Below are 16,606 nucleotides of genomic sequence, written 5' to 3' on the forward strand. Positions count from 1 at the left end.
CTGCTGCCCTTCTGGGCAGTGTAGCTGAAGTCTTCAGAGGTTCACTGAGATTGCGGCTCAGTGAAAGCTGTGGGCCTATTTTCTGGAAATAGCTGAAATCAAATTGAGGCGATTTCCCTAGAATCTGGCCTGGAGATTGACAGGATACATTTCCAGACAATATTGGACAGAAGCATCCAAGTATATGGGGACATAATGTGAAAATAAGCCTGAGTGTAGGATCCTAGTGACTGTTCACTGCTTTACCCCTTGTGCATCTGCTTCAGTGCTACTAAATTGGGACCTTTCCTTTTATTGGAGTCTCAGGGTTGTTTGTTCTCCTATTGTCTGCCAAGAGGGGAGTTATCTCAAAGAGTGTAGACAAGGCAAAGAGTGTCCTCTAGTTTCTTTGTGCACTAAATTCAGACTATCCCAAAGGCCACCCTGCATCCCAACCAAGTTCAGCAAGCATTAAAGCAGATTATTTTTTTAATTATTATTATTACATTATACTGTAATTACAGGACTTAAATAACAGTTTGCACAGCACTTTACAACATGAGCATAAAAAGACATTCCTTGCCTGGTCATTGAGTTGTGAGACTGAGTTGTTGTGTGCCTGTCTCCTTGTACACCCATTTGGGAAGAGAATTTAGGGCAAATTAGCGGGGCCCGTCAGGGGTCTGCACTACTGGTGAAAAAATATATGCATTCTGAAGTACAGGTAGAAACAGAGGCACTGTAATTCATTTAAGAAATGTCACATTCTCTCATTTGCAAATTGACCTGCCAAATATTTTTCTAGGTAATTGTGCTCAGAGGTGGCTCTAGGCTTTGTGAGGCCTTAGGCAAAACTTACACATAAGGCCCCACGGACTGGGACGCTCCGTGATGAGGCCGCTATTCCTCAGGCTGCGGGCAGTATCTGATTTGTCCGTCAGCTCCTAAGCCACAGAGTCCCAGTGGGGGTAGGTGGAGCCGCCGACGTCAACTTCAGTGATTGAGAACAGGCAAATTAGGCGGCCGCGAGGCCCCTGTGAGTGCAAGGCCTTAGGCGACCACCTAATTTGCCTAATTAGAGAGCCGCTTCTGATTGTGCTGGGAGAATGCAGTTATGTGAGACTGGATGAATAAGATTCAATAAATGTTAGAATCACCTAAGAATGAAAAATGTATGTTCAGAGGATTATATATGAACAATGGCAGCAATTGCTGCAAAGGAGAGCCAACACTCAGTAGAATACCCATCACTCAGTGGAAGACATGATAAGTGTACCTTTAGGATTGGTGCCCGGAAGCAGACCAGCCAAAGATGTCAGTGACCAGCAAGGAGCTTCAGAACGCAGCGCTGGAGTGAACGTGAGTATAGGTACAGCAACAGTTTTTTGTTTTTTGTTCAGGGTATAAAGGTTTCACATAAAAGAAAAAGCTGACCATAGTAAGCACCCCTGTCAGTGGCAAATGGCTTGTCTCGACCCTCAAACTGATACTTTTGCTGCACAGCTTGGTCTGTTGAAAAATAAACTTACTGGCCAGATCATCAGGTAAAAATAAAGGGGAAAAAAAGCATAAAAACAGGAAACAAATGCAGCCACACCATCTAAGAATTGGCATTCTGCAATATATCACATGTTTGTTTTTCGGTTTAGAACTGCTTTAACCTCCCTGGCGGTATTCCCGAGTGTGGGTCGGGGTTAAATTTCAGTACCATTATCGGTAACCCCGAGCCACACTAGGGATTGCATCTCAGGATCCTGGTACAGCTTTCTTACCTTGTCACCAGGGTCCTGCAATGTCCCCCTACTGTGTCTGCGGGCTGTGTGGAGCCTGGCGGCAAATTCAAAAAGTACACAAAACATAATGTATCTTACAGATTACTCTCGAATCAAATCATTTCACTTCCCTTTTGTCCCTAATGCTTTGTCCAGTGCCCTGCATACAGTTTTATATGATATATACTGTTCTTTCTGCCTGGAAACTTGAGATTGTCCATAGCAACCAAAAAGTGTCCCTTTATGTCAAAAGTGGTTTTAGACCAGCTAGAAAACAGCGATAGTAAATTAGAACACTTGCAGAATTGAGCGATAGTGAATCGTGGGGAAATTAATTTTATTATTAATATATTATTATTTTTTATAATTATTTATAGTTATTTATTTTATTTTAATGTATGATTTTGTGTTTCAAACTTTATCATACCCGGGATATCTACTAGACTCTTGTTTGGACAGATTTAAGTGTGTTATTACTAAGAATTACAGGCCTACAATATAAAATGCCAAATTTCTATGTAAAACAATGTACAGCTTTGAGACGCAAAAATCTGACATAATCATACCGCCAGGGTGGCTACGCAATGATTCAAATTTTTTTCCCCACAAATAGGTGCATTAGAAGTGAAGCAATGGGATTGATTCACTAAAACTGGAGAGTGCAAAATCTGTAATCTGTTGCAGCTCTGCATGTTAGCCAATCAGCTTCTAACTCCTGCTTGTTGAATTAAGCTTTGACAAAAAATAACCTGGAAGCTGATGCAGAACTGCACCAGATTTTGCACTCTCCGGTTTTAGTAAATCAACCACAATGTAACTGACTACCTTATGATTAATGCACCCCAATGAACATTTTTTATTATACGCTTGTTTTTCCAAAATATAATTATCCACTCACACTTTCAAGTGTAATGGGTCTCCATATAGTCACTCTGTAGGATCAGAGAAGACAGGATCAAACAACCTTTTTACACAATGCAGAGGATTAACCCCTTAGGTTCCACAGTGAGTATAACAAGCATGATTTACGGCATATACAGACTGATTTTACTGGTGTGGGTTTAGTAACACTTTAGGTAATGACAGCTTAGCACTATTGGCCTTATGTAGCACAATAAGTAGAACAAACTGGCATGATTTAGTAGTAAGAAACACTTAAGGAAGCTTTTAAATGCCATGTACTGCAAAAAAATATAATTTACATGTCTTGGGATTTCCAAACCTGGGCAATTCAAATTCAAATGTTAATCTCACACCATTCCCTGCTTTCTTGTGGAATCTGGTTAGCTTACTCTATGTTTTGTACTGACAGGTTCACTTTAACCACTTCAATACAGTGCACTTACACCCCCATCCTGCCCAGACCAATTTTCAGCTTTCAGCGCTCTCACACTTTGAATGACAATTACTCAGTCATGCAACACTGTACCCATATGAAATTTGTGTCCCTTTTTTCACACAAATAGAGCTTTCTTTTGGTGGTATTTAATCACTAGTGGGTTTTTTATGTTTTGTGCTATAAATAAAAAAGACCGTAAATTTTGTGAAAAAAATGCCTTTTTCTTTGTTTCTGTCATAAAATTTTGCAAATTAGTAATTTTTCTTCATAAATTTTGGCCAAAATGTATGCTGCTACATCTCTTTGGTACAAATAACCCAAATTAGTGTAAATTATTTGATCTTTGTGAAAGTTATAGAGTCTACAAACTATGGTGCCAATCACTAAAAATTGATCACATCTGATCAAACCTGATGTACTGACGGCCTATCTCATTTCTTGGGACACTAACATCAGTCAGGAAAGTACAAATATCCCCTAAATGACCCCTTTTTAGAAAGTAGACATTCCAAGGTATTACGTAAGTAGCATGGTGACTTTTTTTAAGTTGTAATTTTTTCCCACAATTCTTTGCAAAATGAAGATTTTTTTTTTTTTTTTACAAAATTGTCATATTAACAGGTTATTTCTCTCTCAGAGCATATGCATACAACAAATTACATCCCAAAATACATTCTGCTACTCTTCCTGAGTATGGTGATACCTCATGTGTGTGACTTTTACACAGTCTGGCCACATACAAAGGCCTAACATGGAAGTAGCATCTTCAGGCGTTCTACGAGCATAAATGACACATCTCATTTCTCAACCACCTATTACAGTTTTGAAGGCCCTGGAGCACCAGGACAATGGAATTGCCCCCAAAATGACCCCATTTTGGAAAGCAAACACCCCAACATATAATCTATGAGGCACAATGAGTCCTTTGAACAGTTCATTTTTTTCCAGAAGTTTTTGGAAAATGTGGGAAAAAAATGAAAACGCATTTTTTTTTACATAAAGTTGTCCATTTATCAGATATTTCCAACACACAGCATGTACATAGCAAAGACAACACCCCAAAATACATTCTACTGCTCCTCCTGAGTATGGCGATACCACATGTGTGAGACTTTTACACAGCGTGGCCACATACAAAGGCCCAACATTGAAGTAGCATCTTCAGGCGTTCTACGAGCATAAATGAATAAAGTAAGTGGTGATTGCGCTGTGATAAGAGGGGAAGGAAGGAGGAGGGAGGGGAAGGGGCTAGCTCAAATGTATAGAGAGGTGAATGAAAAATGAAAAAATTATACAAAATATAAAGGTATAATGAGCATGAGGGCTAGTATCATACTAGCACATAAAAAATATCATGTAAATACTGAAACAGAAGAAAAGAAAAATCTCAGTGCAAAAGGGCTAGTACCGTACTAGCACATATGTGGTAACTCAGCAAATACTTATCAAAAGAAAAATCTCAGTGCAAAAGGGCTAGTATCATACTAGCACATATGTAGTAATTCAGCAAATACTTAATGGTGACTCCAAGTAAATAACTATATGGTGAACAGTCCCACCGCCTTGTAGTACAAAGTGCTCAAACAATGAGTCATCAGTTCCAAAAGGCAAAATGGAAAAATTATACAAAATATGAAAGTGTGATGAAATGTAATAAAGTGCAGTCTAATGAGCACTAAATCTGAATAAACTGAAGAAACAAAATAGTCTAAAGCGTATAAAAAGCTATGAAATGAGTGACAAATACAGTGTGGGTACAAAAAAAATTGAACAAAATAAAATATATAAATCAAACAAAGTCCATGTGCATGAGGGCTAGTATCATACTAGCACATAAAAATATTGTAAATACGGACACAAAAGAAAAGAAAAAATCTCAGTGCAAAGGGGCTAGTATCATACTAGCACATATGTGGTAACTCAGCAAATACTTATTAGTGACTCCAAAAAAATAAAAAATAAATGGTGAACAGTCCCACCACCTTGTAGTACAAAGTGCTCAAACAATGAGTCATCAGTTCCAAAAAGGCAAGTCCACAAGCCACAGGAAAGGGAAACAAAGTCTTCAGTGGGGACACCTCTGTGCTCGCAAGCAGCTCACCTTACTGCTGCAAGACAACAGCTTGTAATCCAGTAACAAATCACCAGCAAGCAAGGGTCCCATCCAGTAGTTCAGGCGATTCGGGTGGTGGGTGTGCAGGATGGTATATAAAAAACATAAGCAGACAGTATATAGTATAACTCCGTGGCGGCCAAAGTGGAAAAAAGGGACAGGACACAGAAGGGGGATGCACTCACTTTTGTAAAATGAGTGTGGGCGTCAATCCAACGAACGCCGAGTTCGTATACCTCAAAAAAGGGTGTCTTCAAACCGTCCCCATTTCCTCAATGCTCGTCACAATGGGATGCATATATGTAGAGTATTGGAAGAGAGTGCACATAGCGTGATCCCGTATATAAATCAGTTTATTAGGTTAAAAACAACATGGTACACTTACATTTAGCAGAAGGCTATAGTAAAAAACATCCACGAGCGCCGAGCTCATATCCTATCATCAGTCTGTGACAGTTCCCGTGCTCCAAACCTCACGCGTATCGTCACGTCACGTGACTTCATCAGAGGATAACACGGGATGAAGAGTCTATGCTTTTATATGGTCTCTATGTAATGGGCGTTTGGTGGCCATTTTCTTGAAGCCTGCCACTACAAAAATGGATGCCCGGAGGCCATTTTCCCGAAGCCCGCCACTGTAGTGGTAGGCTTCAAGAAAATGGCCGCCAAACGCCCATTACATAGAGACCATATAAAAGCATAGACTCTGAATACTGGATTACAAGCTGTTGTCTTGCAGCAGTAAGGTGAGCTGCTTGCGAGCACAGAGGTGTCCCCACTGAAGACTTTGTTTCCCTTTCCTGTGGCTTGTGGACTTGCCTTTTTGGAACTGATGACTCATTGTTTGAGCACTTTGTACTACAAGGTGGTGGGACTGTTCACCATTTATATATTTTTTTTTTTTTGGAGTCACTAATAAGTATTTGCTGAGTTACCACATATGTGCTAGTATAATACTAGCCCTCATGCACATGGACTTTGTTTGATTTATATATTTTATTTTGTTCAATTTTTTTTGTACCCACACTGTATTTGTCACTCATTTCATAGCTTCTTATATGCTTTAGACTATTTTGTTTCTTCAGTTTATTCGGATTTAGTGCTCATTAGACTGCACTTTATTACATTTCATCACACTTTCATATTTTGTATAATTTTTCCATTTTGCCTTTTGGAACTGATGACTCATTGTTTGAGCACTTTGTACTACAAGGCGGTGGGACTGTTCACCATATAGTTATTTACTTGGAGTCACCATTAAGTATTTGCTGAGTTACTACATATGTGCTAGTATGATACTAGCCCTTTTGCACTGAGATTTTTCTTTTGATAAGTATTTGCTGAGTTACCACATATGTGCTAGTATGGTACTAGCCCTTTTGCACTGAGATTTTTCTTTTCTCTTCTGTTTCAGTATTTACATAATATTTTTTATGTGCTAGTATGATACTAGCCCTCATTCTCATTATACCTTTATATTTTGTATAATTTTTTCATTTTTCATTCACCTCTCTATACATTTGAGCTAGCCCCTTCCCCTCCCTCCTCCTTCCTTCCCCTCTTATCACAGCGCAATCACCACTTACTTTATTCACACCACTTTTGTCTGTTTGGATCAGCCATTTAGGTGTTGCAGCAGTGCCCCTTAGCATAGGTATTTCTGACAGCGCAGGAGTTTCTTCATTATCTACGAGCATAAATGACACATCTCATTTCTCAACCACCTATTATACTTTTGAAGGCCCTGGAGCACCAGGACAATGGAATTGCCCCCAAAATTACCCCATTTGGAAAGCAAACACCCCACATATAATCTATGAGGCATAATGAGTCTTTTGAATGGTTCATTTTTTTCCAGAAGTTTTTGGAAAATGTGGGAAAAAAATTAAAACACATTTTTTTTACACAAAGTTGTCCATATATCAGATATTTCTAACACATAGCATGTACATAGCAAAGATGACACCCCAAAATACATTCTGCTACTCCTCCTGAGTATGGCGATACCACATGTTTGAGACTTTTACACAGCCTGGCCACATACAGAGGCCCAACATCCAAGTAGCACCATCAGGCGTTCTAGGAGCATAAATGACAAATATAATCTCCTGCCAAACTATCATTTTTGAAAGCCCTTCATATTTCTAACACATAGCATGTACATACCAAGAATTATAGAGATGGGACCGAATTACAGAGAATCTTAGAGATGGGACCGTTATTATCGGTCTCCCCCTCACAGAAAATATCACATCTGATGTTGTTAAATAGAGCCTGTACGCCTAAACTTCTCTTTAAGTTTGGAAGAAGATCTAACGATAGATGCCCTAGATGTCGGGGGACTGGGGACCTCATTCACATGCTGTGGAGATGCCCCAAGCTGTTTCGATACTGGGAGGGGGTGATTAACAGCTTGAGAGATATATTTTTTGGGGTTTTTTTTGGAGAAGGAGGCCATAGTATGTATTTTGGGGTACAGATGGGTACAGGGGGAGAGGAAGAGCACCACACACTAGAACCCCCCACAGTAAAAGACTGGATCGCCACAATAAATGAAACCCTCTGTAGGGAAAGAATAGAGTATAATAGCTCTAATAGCTCTAAGAATAGAGTATAATAGCTTCATCAAGCGGAGCTGTCACGTCACCACAGCCCGTACGCTCATGAAACTCGTCGCTTGCCAGTGACGTCATCTTCCCTTGCCCGTTTGTCATCTGCGCTCCAGGCCTCGTTTTGGAGTTTGTTTTCACTGCGGCTGGCTTACTATCCAGCGGTACTCCCCACACGGGGCTGAGCATGCAGCAGGCAGGCAGAGGTTTTTTTTTACTGATCTGATGGTCACCCCCTCCCGATGGATGTCTTAATTACATGCTGTCTGATGACTTTGAAATTGTGAGTTGCTCTTACATGTGTTTTTAAATAAATTGCTTTTACGTCTACACCCAGAGGCGCCTTTTCTCTTTGTGCTTCTCTTCAGAATCTGGAACCCAGTTTCAGTTCCCTTGTGAAGGCAGCCCTGTGTGCGTGATTTCCTGCTCCATTATCTGTATTTTGGACTTTCATATTAACACATTTATTTAATATATACAACTATTTTATGGATTTTTAATTTTGTGTGTTCTCAAAACGCCCTTTAGATATACATATGATTTTTTCTTATATTGGAATGCGGACCATGTTTTTTTTACATAATTTTTCCAGTCAAATGTGCCTATACTTGTATTTTGCAATGTATAAGTGTTTGAAAAGGGGCAGGCTGGTGTAGAAGTTGTCAAGGTATATGTGATATCCTTTGTTCAGAAGTGGGTATGCCAGATCCCATACAATCTTTCCAGTTATGCCCATGTAGGCCGGGCATTCAGGGGGCTGGAGCTGGGAATCTCTTCCTTCATATGCGGAACGCATACAGATATCCCGTGGCACTCTCTCAGAGCTTGTATAATTTTACTCCGTATCTGGCCCTTTTGCTAGGAATATATTGCTTTATTCCTAGCCGGCCTGAAAAGGGTACCAGGGACTCATCGACACATATATTCTGATCGGGGACATAGAGTTCTGCAAATTGTTGGGAAAAGAAATTTATCAGTGGGCGAATCTTATATAACTTGTCGTAATTTGGATGATTGTGGGGAGGGCACTGGGTGTTGTTGCTGAAGTGAAGAAAGCGCATTATCATCTTGTATAGGGACCTGGACATTACGGCAGAATAAATGGGCATATTGTGGATAAGGTTGGTGGACCAATAGGCATGTCCTTTATTTTTTTTTGTAATCCCCATGTTTAGGGTGAGGCCCATAAACAATTTGAACTCCTCCAAATTCAGATCTCTCCACTCAAACGGACGGGCATATGAAGATTGGGGGTTGTTGGCAATATACTGCTGGGCATATAAATTTGTCTGGTCCACAATAAATTGCAGCATAGTGTCGGGCAAAAACAGATGAAAGCAATTAATCTCTGAGAAATTTTGGGTGTTGGTCTGCACACCTGGCTGTGCTGTGAAAGGGGGAATAATTGGTGATGCCGAGTTGGAAGGCAGCCATGTTGGGTTGGCAAGACCATCTGGCATGTATTTAGAGGCCCTGGCTCTTGGGGGGCGTGACACTCCAGTAGTTGGATTGGAATTCCCTGTGCTGGTACTCAGGCATGATGTGGCAGCACTGGTACTGGGTCTGGGCATTTGTTCCTGGGGCCTATCGCCGGCAGCAGCGCTGGTACTGGGCATTTGTTCCCGGGGCCTAACGCTGGCGGCAGCGCTGGTACTGGGCCTGGGAATTTGTTCTTGGGGCCTATTGCTGGTGGCAGCACTGGTACTGGGCCTGGGAATATAATCCTGGTTTCCAGAGTGCTGTGCCCTTTTAGGAGGGACCCATTCTTCCTCAAAATCATTTGCCAATTTACTATTCAGTTCAAATGCCGAATTTGATTCGGAATCAGAATTGGAATCTGATGAGAACTCCCCGTTGCTCTCATCAGTCCTGGAGAGGATCTGTAACGCCTCCTCACTGTTGTATACTCTTTTGGACATGACGCTGATGGCTGTGTGACAGGTGGCAGGTGAAGGTCACTGATGGACTGTGCGATGGGTGGCAGGTGACGTTCACTGATAGGTGATGACGGTGTGACAGGCGATGGTCACTGATGGGTGACAGGCCACGGACAGTGACGGGTGATGGTCACTGATGGGTGATGGACACTGTATACATAGGGATGGAGATGCATGTTTCATTTAAAGTCCCAACTTTTCGCTCCTCAAACTCGATTTAGGGATGGAGGTGTGCTTTGAGGCCTTTGGGAAATCTCACCAACATGGATATTAGTCCACAGGACACTTGCCCTGAATCGTTTGCTCCCCTAATGGGGGTGGTCTAGTATGACACATGTCCTTCATTTACCTTGTTTACATGCATCCTTTAATCACTGTTTTTTTTCTTTTTTACTCTTCTTTTCTGCCATTGTTGCAGTCTTGCAGTGTGCCTCTGACAGGGGGTCCGTGTCTCCATGGTTACCTTTGGTTTCAGTGTCCGGGAGCTGCGACGCATGGTGGGGTCCCTACCCTTTCCCCTCCTCCCTCCGTCAGTCTCGGTGGGTGCGGGGGATCGGGGCGGGTTCCCCTCCTTGCGTCGGCGTCATTCCTCCACGCCGTGCACGGGACGTCTGTCCCGGTGTCGGCGTTGTGTTCACCATCTACGCAGACACATGGACGGCGGCATCCACAGCAGCTGTGGGCAGCAAGTGCCGCTGTGCTGGAGAAGGCCTCGGTTCGCTCCAGTGTCTGCGCTGTTTGACATTGGGGGGAGTTCCTTTGCCGGGGAGGGGAATGGCTAGTTGCGCATAAAGTGCTCATTTTTGTGCTCGCCTGCTTTCAGGCAGCACGTCTATCCCTGGGCTAGATATCTGTGGCCATTTATCCACTATCTACAGGTAAGGGGGTTATTATATATGTTCATCCATGTACACTTTTGTGATTTGGGGCTCCTGTCAATTAGGAGCACACCTTATACACATTACCTCTATTACCACAGAATCATCTCCCTCCTCCCGTACCAGTGAGGACATACCACTCTAGGGGGACCCTTTGTGTGCGCCTGGCTTTTCTTCCCCTCTCCGAGCACTCCCCCCTCAGCTCCCAGACCTGACTCAATCGGTGCCCTGTGACTATGGACCCCATGGAGCTGCACTCCTTTGGCATGTGAGTATACATCTGGTATTTATGGCTTTTTGCCTTTCCTACATGCATATCTCCTTTCCTTTATGCACATTGCATTTTACTCATTTGGACCTTTTTTCTTTTTTCCTTCCCCCTTTTTTCTTTTCCCTATTTAGACGTTGGTGCTCAACCGCCCCTGAAGAGTGTTTGATACATGAAACGCGTTGGGCGTATCACATGTACCACATCATCGTTTATTCCTCATTAGGTTCATATATTTACAGACTTTTATACACCGTGCTGTGACCTTGTGCATTTTAATGGATGTCTCAACTCTCAAGTAGTTGTGCCCTGCATCATTTGTGAATTTTGCCACCATGTTTACCATGCATTTATAAGGATGTATATGTATTTTATGTAATTGTTTATACGTACTTGGACCACTATTGTGCCACCAGGCCATTGTTAATCAATAAATGGTTTGTTATATGGTGATTTATCCCTTGGCCTTTTTTGCTCACCTCATTCAAAATCCCACCTCTTCCTGTTTCCAGACAGATGACAGGCCACGGTCACTGATTGGTGACAGGTGATGGCTGGTGGTCACTGATGGGTGACAGGTGATGGGTGATGGCTGATGGTCACTGATGGGTGACGGGTGATGGCTGGTGGTCACTGATGGATGACGGGTGATGGCTGGTGGTCAATGATGGGTGACAGGTGATGGGTGATTGGTGATGGCTGACGGTCACTGATGGGTGATTGGTGATGGCTGGCGGTCACTGATGGGTGACAGGTGATGGCTGACGGTCACTGATGGGTGATGGGTGACAGGTGCACCACTGACGGTCACTGATGGCAGTCTTATGTGACAGGTGCACTTTATTGGGTGACTGTGGTGACTGTTGGGTGACAGATGACAATGGGGGGGGCGATGGGACAGGTATGGTGTTGGTGCAGACACTACAGAACACAGATTGGTAACTCACTGTTTCTGGCTCTTCTCTCCTCACACTGGAAACGGTGTGTGAGGAGAGAAGAGCTGGTAACAGCTAGTTACTGCTCTGTGTTTACATTTAGTGATTGGCTGTGAAAGGATTACAGCCGATCACGTGGGTAAACAGCTGGTCAATGGCTGTTTACCGGCGTTGGTGACAAGCAGTGTTCCCAGAAACACACCGCCACCGACGTGCACGCGCAGCGCGATCGCACGTATGAGCCATGCACATTGGGGTGGAACCATTTGTGATCGGCCGTGACTTCATCACGGCCGATCACGTGGTAAATAGCCATGTCCAATGGCTGTTCACCCCCCTCGGTGGCGAGCGGTGTCTCCGTGACACGCCACCACCGATGGAACACGTTTGCGCGCATTCCTTGTTTAAATGGGAGGCCGTCATGACGCCCTCCCACAACGAGAGCCACGCCGCCTGGCCATCATATGACAGCCAGTGGTCAGCAAGCAGTTAAAGCACATCTTTATTTGATTATTAAACTATGTAACTCTTTATAAAATCCAGTGTTCTCATTGCACCCCGGTTTATGCTATCACAATTACCTCTTAATGCTGTAGAAATAAACAATTAGCTGGTGCAATTGGTGATTTACTTATGGGTTGAAGAATCTGGACATATAGCCTAAAATTTTGCATCACTGATTTCTTTGTAGATGGATAACACATGTTAGAACTTAGCAGGTGGTCTCTGATTCTCAAATATGGGTTTGCACATATTCAGATAGATCACAGAATTCCCATCTGCACTTTCAGATTTGTCTATAAATCACTATCGACCTTTATATATATAGATGGAGAGATCTCCCAATAAGCTTGCATACCATTGCATCGCACCTTCACTGGCACCCAGTGGGATTTTGCTCCCATGAATGATGTTATAATGGAACACATGTGTAGCTGAGAGCTCATTTAATTTTCTCTATATCAAAGGGAATTTCCACAGAGACCACGTCTCAAACATGGATTTGTTATTATCAATTTTACTTTGACTCTGAACAACAAAAGGAATGTGTCGAGTCTACATGTGGAGTGCATTGGATCTAAACAATAACTGAACCCTGTACTCAATATTTTAGTGTTGGTTTGTGTCTTGGTTTTTTACTGAATGTTCCTCAAAAAGTCAGTGGACCTAAACATCCAATGGTCATTCCATTATCTAAAGAGAGTATCTCAGCTACCAATTGGTAGGTTGTGAAAGAGCAGAAATGTTGAGAATCCCCCAGGTTGTTCTAGGAACTGGATTTAGGAAGTTCTCCAGGTTTACAGAACACTATTCCAAATATGATAGGGTACCTGAAGACTTTTTATGGAAGTACTTAAGACAATTACCCTCAATTTAAACCACCTTTAGCCATTTTAAAATTGCAAAAGCAATTAGGTAGATTGTGGTAACCCAAAACCAATAGTTTATATATCAGGGATTCCTATAGGTTTTGTGATTACTGTAATTTGATCATTTCTATGGTCAAAAACTGCTTGAAATTGTTTGCAGTTTTTTTTTTTAAATCTTCCAGTATGGGAAAAATTATGTGGATGTGACAGATTCTGATCTGCACTGAAAATAGCACAAATGAAGATGAAAAATCTGGTTGAATTGGTGGCTGTAAGAAAACAGAGTACAGTTATATTCTATGAGAAATTAGGTTGAATGAGCATGATTAGTGGAGACTCTGTAACTAGTGAGGCCCCTTTGAACAATCATTATGAAGCCCTACGATCCTCCAACCTCCATGCTTCTGGTAGTCACATTACTAAATCCTATACCCCTAAGCTGCCCCAAACCAGCTGTGTGGCTGCAGTCAAATGCTTGAGTGACAGAAAGAAAGAAAGAAAGAACATGGATGAATAGACAGGACTATGTACAATGCCAATGGCAGAGTGCTAGTTACTTTTTATTACCATGCAATATTTGGCTATGGTAATTTTAGTTGCAGTTTTCAGAATAATGCTAATGCCTCAGGCATAGAAGAAGAAAGACTCAAAGCAACAGAAATTTCCTGTAGGACAGGGATGAAAAAATGCTGACTTTCAATCCAATGAGAAGCAAAGACCATCTTGTGTTTGTGGGTACCTTCAACTTTAGGTTATGAGCACGGTGGGGTTTGAGAGGGCAAGTGGACATGTGATGTCATGAGGCCCAGCTACTCACATTACATTCTGTACAATACATTATCTCTTTTTATTAGTGATTCAGCCTCCAGTGAGCTAACAGAGGAGGAAAAAGTTGACACCTCCATAATCATTATAGCACATTAAAGGCTGAAAAGGACAATAACAGTTTTTGTACAGAGGAGGCAAGAGTGGCCTGTAGCTTTATAAAAGTGTGCCCTGTTCAATAAAAAAAAAACCTGGTGCGCAAGGCACGGTACAGTATAACCCCTCAGGATTTTAAATGACAGACCAAATGTAAAGTAGAAATGTAGATATTTATTATACACAATGTAATAGTTAATACAATAACATTCAAGTATCAAAAAGTAATCAAAGAGAGTTAAAAAAACATAGTAGACATGAAATTTAGCTGTCCTGGACAAGCGTAATGGGCTAGCACAGATAAATGCCATAAATTACGCTTGACATGTTTCGGACAGAAATGTCCTTCTTCAGAGGCTTAATGTCACTTAGGTAGATACGTAGTCTTTCTATAATAAAGATAAGTCAAATATTAGTACAATAATAATATAATACAAGAAATTATTTGCCCATTAGAATTGCATATAAATTCCTAGATTGGCATGCTAAACCACAATTAATGAAAACAGGACATTGTACCAAATGCACTTACAAAAGCGGAACGACCAACGGTAGACCCACACTGGATATTTGCACACCCTGCTGGCTGCATCTTGGGATCGACATATCCTGAGCAATAATGTAAGGTAATATTTCCATAAATGTCATACCTGAGAGTGATGGTATAAGGTAAACCCCACTGATAGCAACATAGAAATGTCATGCAATGGTATTGGTGTGCATCTGTGCATAATAGCACGAGAAATACTAAGGGAAGTGTAAGTGCAATATATAGGACAAATTTGTATTAGATGTATATGGCAGTCGGTATCCAAACATGGAGCCGACCTAGCCAAATAACAAATAATACAAGGTAAAAAACATGGTTAAAGTGTCCATGCAGCTGCCTTCTCTGGGAGCACCCAACCATGCAGCCGCGCTCACTGCACAGCGAGGCTAACGTGATCCGGCCTCAGCTTATTCTGATTGTTGATCAGTGATCGGAGTCAGCTGTACTCATTTGTCCCTATTTAGGCTGCTTGTCTGTGGTACTTGGCCATTCGGACGTGCCAAGCTGCTGCAGAGGCATCCATTTCATTTTCATACCTCAGGTATTACACTTTGACCATGCTTTTTTTACCTTTTATTATTTGTTATTTGGCTAGGTCAGCTCCATGTTTGGATACCGACTGCCGCATACATCTAATACAATTTTGTGCTATATATTGCACTTAGACTTCCCTTGGTATTTCTTGTGCTCTTATCCACAGATGCACACCAATACCATTGCATGACATTTCTATGTTGCTGTCCGTGGGGTTTACCTTATTTCATCACTCTCAGGTATTACATTAAGAATACATTACCTTACATTATTGCTCAGGATAGTGGCAGATGGAGTGTTCTAAAGAATGATTTTAGGGACTTGGGAGCTAAATTGAGGAAAAGGACCCCGAAGGTAGTATTCTCAGGAATACTACCGGTACCTTGAGCCACACCAGAAAGGCAAAGGGAGATTAGGGAAGTAAACAAGTGGCTGAGGAGCTGGTGTAGTAAAGAGGGGTTTGGGTTCCTGGAGGACTGGGCTGACTTCTCAGTCGGTCGCCAGTACTACAGAAGGGACAGACTGCACCTAAATGAGGAGGGTGCAGATCTGCTGGGAGTAAAGATGGACAAAAAGTTAGAAGGGTTTTTAACCACTTCAGCCCCGGATCATTTGGCTGGCCAAAGACCAGAGCACATTTTGCGATTCGGCACTGCATCGCTTTAACTGACAATTGCGTGGTCGTGCGACATGGATCCCAAACAAAATTGACGTCCTTTTTTCCCTCTTTTGGTGGTATTTGATCACCTCTGCGATTTTTATTTTTGTGCTATAAACAAAAAAAGAGCGAAAATTTTGAACAAAACACATTTTTTTTACTTTTTGCTATAATAAATATCCCCCAAAAATATATAAAAAAACTTTTTTTCCTCAGTTTAGGCTGATACATATTCTTCTACATATCTTTGGTAAAAAAATCGCAATAAGCATATATTGATTGGTTTGCGCAAAAGTTATAGCATCTACAAAATAGGGGATAAATTTGTGGCATTTTTATTAATATTTTTTTTTTTACTAGTAATGGTGGCGATCAGCATTTTTTATCGTGACTGCGACATTATGGCAGACACATTGGACACTTTTGGTACTATTTTTGGACCATTCACATTTATACAGCGATCATTGCGATTAAAAATGCACTGATTACTGTGTAAATGTGACTGGCAGTGAAGGAATTAACCAGGAGGGGGCATTGCAGGGGTTAAGTGTGTCCTAGGGAGTGATTCTAATGGTGGGGGGAGGGGCTATGTGTGACACGACACTGATCACCGCTCCTGATCACAGGGAGCAGTGATCAGTGTCAGTGTCATTAGGCAGAATGGGGAAATGGTTGTTTACATTAGCATTTCCCCGTTCTTTCTTTCCATGAGATGATCGCGGGTATCCCCGTGGACATCGAGT

Source organism: Aquarana catesbeiana, linkage group LG02 (assembly GCF_042186555.1).
Source record: "Aquarana catesbeiana isolate 2022-GZ linkage group LG02, ASM4218655v1, whole genome shotgun sequence".
Classification (NCBI taxonomy): Eukaryota; Metazoa; Chordata; class Amphibia; order Anura; family Ranidae; genus Aquarana; species Aquarana catesbeiana.